The sequence below is a fragment of the Procambarus clarkii genome, unplaced genomic scaffold (assembly GCF_040958095.1).
Source record: "Procambarus clarkii isolate CNS0578487 unplaced genomic scaffold, FALCON_Pclarkii_2.0 HiC_scaffold_115, whole genome shotgun sequence".
In the NCBI taxonomy this organism is placed as follows: domain Eukaryota; kingdom Metazoa; phylum Arthropoda; class Malacostraca; order Decapoda; family Cambaridae; genus Procambarus; species Procambarus clarkii.
The window spans coordinates 962,479-966,655 of record NW_027189148.1 but is presented as its reverse complement, the minus strand read 5'-3'; the positions used below and the strand labels follow the sequence as shown (position 1 = coordinate 966,655).

Genomic DNA, 4,177 nt, shown 5'->3' with positions numbered 1-4,177 from the left:
TAAATTAGTGTATTTGTTTATTTATTTATTTATTTATTATATGTGTAGATGAAGGTTAATTCATATGACTGATGCTAGGAATGTCTGAAATCTCCTTAGAAGGATATTTTGGCCCTGAGAAGGGCCGAGTTTGGTGTATACTAGGGTGGTCGATTTAGCTTATGCACGCTCTCCACGGATACGGCGAGCAAGCTGAATGTCCTTTGGCATGATGGTGACACGCTTGGCGTGGATGGCACAGAGGTTAGTGTCCTCGAAGAGACCGACCAGGTAAGCCTCGGATGCCTCCTGTAAAGCCATGACGGCAGACGACTGGAAGCGAAGATCGGTCTTGAAGTCCTGGGCAATCTCGCGCACCAGACGCTGGAAGGGAAGTTTCCTGATGAGCAACTCGGTGCTCTTCTGGTAACGACGGATCTCACGCAGGGCGACCGTTCCGGGCCTGTAACGGTGAGGCTTCTTCACACCCCCTGTGGCAGGAGCAGACTTGCGTGCTGCCTTGGTGGCCAGCTGCTTACGAGGAGCCTTGCCTCCCGTGGACTTGCGAGCAGTCTGCTTGGTGCGAGCCATGGTGAACAACTGTGGTTTGTGATGGCCGGCGCCGAAAAATTTTTGCTTATATACGCCGTCTCGAGGCGCTTGCTCGAGCGCCATTGGCTGCTCGACTCGCCTACGTCACCCCGTTGCCCCTCCCCTCCTTCCTCTGGCTGCAGCCAACAGGCGGCTCACCTCAATCACTATTATCGCTGATTTTGCTCTATTTTTTGGATTTGTGCAAAAGTCATTTCACAGGGACGTGAAACAGACGAGTAGGCAACTGCAGTTTTGAAAGCGTTGTGAGAAAGCCGTGTCTACTCGACCACAAGCGTAAAGTAAGGGCAGGCAGGAGTTGCAATGCTACTAGTACGTCCGCTTGATGGGATATAGTCGGGAAATCGTGCGGGCATTCGTCAATTCGATTCACACAACTTCAACACCATGACTGGACGCGGCAAGGGAGGCAAGGGACTCGGAAAGGGTGGCGCCAAGCGTCATCGTAAGGTGCTACGTGACAACATCCAGGGCATCACCAAGCCCGCTATTCGTCGCTTAGCTCGTCGTGGCGGCGTGAAGCGTATTTCGGGTCTCATCTACGAAGAGACCCGTGGCGTCCTGAAGGTGTTCCTCGAGAACGTCATCCGTGATGCTGTAACCTACACGGAACACGCCAAGAGGAAGACCGTCACTGCTATGGACGTGGTGTACGCTCTGAAGCGCCAGGGTCGTACCCTCTACGGATTCGGCGGATAAGAGCTTGGCTAATCCATCGATTCCACCCACCACCACCTCAAAACGGGACCTAATTAGGTCCCTATACTTTTTTACTGAAGGGCTTAATAGACGATAACATAAATTGTTTTGATATCAGCTAGCACATTGGGTCTTATGAAATCTATTTTTTATCCTCGCATGCTTAAAGGGACTCTGATTGGGGAGGGAGGGGGGGGGGGGGGAAGGTTTGTTACGTTATATACTAGCAGAGCAGGATCATTGGTGGGGGGGGGGGGGGTGAGGGGGAGAGAGAGAGAGAGAGAGAGAGAGAGAGAGAGAGAGATCTTTCCCAACTCTTCCTTTTTACATGAGTGAGCTACCCGTTTTATTCATTTTATCCTTCTCAGAGCTGTTTTGATAGTATCCAAATGATGGTAAATGAAAAGGGAGGACACGAATATCTACCCAGAATTCAGGACTGGCAATCGATATGCATGTTTGAGTGCGAATCTTTTTCTCTCTCAACTTAGGTATACGTTTATGTCGTACCTAAAAGCGAGAACCACACTATTGGGACAAGTATGCAAGGCCCAATTTTCCTAACAAGCACAGTTAATTTTGTTATTTTCGAACATTTCTTTCCAAATTGGTTTATCCAATTAACAGTATTATATTAAGATCATGAATTGCTGGGTTAGGTTAGGTTAGGTTAGCTTAGCTTAGGTTAGGTTAGGTTAGGTTAGGTTAGGTTAGGTTAGCTTAGCTTGGGTTAGCTTAGGTTAGGTTAGGTTAGCTTAGCTTGGGTTAGCATAGGTTAGGTTAGGTTTGATTACATTTCTATGTTAGATTTAACTCAAATTCAAAACAATTGCAGTCATTCGGCTTGTTAGTCAACTTGCCTCTAATAGGGGCAATTTGTCTAACAAGACTATTTAGTTTTGTGTGCATATATATATATATATATATATATATATATATATATATATATATATATATATATATATATATATATATATATATATTATAGCTTCAAGACTCCGAACCAATATAGAAGCATCAAGAGGAAGTGCTTGTGTTATGGGCCAATAGGCCTTCTGCAGTTACTTCCATTCTTATGTTTTTATTCCCATTGGTTCGTGTTTTATCTTGTGTAAATGTCAATCACCTTACCCAAAACTTTGGTACCATATCACCTCACCCATGTGTATATATATAATATATATATATATATATATATATATATATATATATATATATATATATATATATATATATATATATATATATATATAATATACAGAGTAAATCTACCCCAAAAGTAATGATTTATTTGTCTACAAAACTAAACTCTTTTTGGAATCATATGAGGCCCCTCCACTGAGGGGGGAGGCCTGGATGTTTATTGTCATGTGTATTCATGCTGCTTGCATGTCGTCGTTTATTTTGCCTTTGTTGTTTTCTTGACAGCTTTCTTTGCCTTGGGTGGTTTGGGAGATTTTGAAGCTCTCTTTATTTTGGGCTTTTTGTTCCCAACAACAAGCTGCTGCTGCTGCTGCTTCTTTTTCAAGGCTGTAGGTGGTTTGTTGCTTGTGGCGGCTTTCTTGGGAGTTACCACGGCCTTCTTTGCTGCTGTAGATGGTTTCTTGGTTGTGGTGGCTTTCTTGGGAGTTAGAACGGCCCTCTTCTCTGCTACGGCCAGCTTGAATGATCCACTAGCTCCACTTCCCTTGGTCTGAACAAGAATGCCGTCAGCCACTGCTTTCTTGAGAAATCTTCGGATGTAAATGGCGATCTTGGCAGCCTCGACTTTGTTGTTGGCAACAACGTACTTCTTGATTGCTTGTAGAGACGAGCCCTTACGGTCTTTGAGTGCTGCGACCGCGGCTAGAACCATTTGACTAGTTTTCGGGTGAGCAACCTGGACGCGAGGTTTCCTGGTGGTGGCCACCACAGCAGCAGCAGCCGCAGCCTTCTTGGTAGGCTTTGCTTCTACCATGATGATGATGAGATAACCAAGGTGATGAGAGACGCTCAGACAGTCACGGGGGAATGATGCTGCCGCCGCTTGAGCCGAACCTATTTATGTGCCGGCACGGTACAGAAGCTGCAACCTGGCAACTCGTCCACCAATCACGACGGTTGGTTTTACGGCTCCGAAACCTGGATCCCATATCTTCTCTAAAATAGAAGCATTTGTTCATGTTCTTTGTAAAAGTATCATAAAGCAGGACAGATGAGACAAATATCATAAAAACTGAAGAGCAGATGAGCACACACATGTTTGTATTACAAAAGAAAATCCACAAATTCATTAGAAATTGGCAGGGCAGGCTGAGGAAGTAGGTAGATGTAAAATGTCTGTAAATGGCGAAAGAACATAAACCCAAGACTGAATAAACGATGTTAAATATCCATGCCAAGGAGACAAAAATATGTTAGGATACAATTACCATTAAGACACCACAAGCAGGTCCGTATCCTGCCGCGATGACTTAAAAGAGTTGGTTATTAGCCACAATGTGTAGGCAGTCTCATGCCAACGGCCATACCACGTTGAGAACACCGCTTCTCGTCCGATCAGCGAAGTTAAGCAACGTTGGGTTTGGTTAGTACTTGGATGGGTGACCGCCTGGGAACACCAAATGCTGTTGGCAATAATGTTTTTGTTTTGTTTTGTTTTGTTTCGTTTGTTTTTGTTTGAATGGCTGGCTCCACGGGAAATTCACGGAGTTGTGTGGAATAAGGCCTGGTAAAATGAATTAATATGTATGTCATGTTTAAAACAAACTCGCTTAATATAGATATTGTGTGAGGCTTTATACAAAAACAAACAACCAAAACAAAACATGTTGTATATATATATAGCTTAATCCGGGTTTGAACTCGCAACTCCAAGAATACGCATCACTTATATACACTTTACCAC

The 4,177-nt window shown here is 44.1% G+C and overlaps 1 non-coding gene across 1 annotated transcript; it reads left to right on the top strand.

Annotated features, from left to right (window-relative positions):
* Positions 1–3,786: 3,786 nt before the first annotated feature.
* LOC138360581 (5S ribosomal RNA) lies at positions 3,787–3,905 on the top strand. The gene has a single exon (XR_011226493.1). It is a non-coding gene; the product is annotated as a 5S ribosomal RNA (ribosomal RNA).
* The last annotated feature ends 272 nt before the right edge of the window (positions 3,906–4,177 follow it).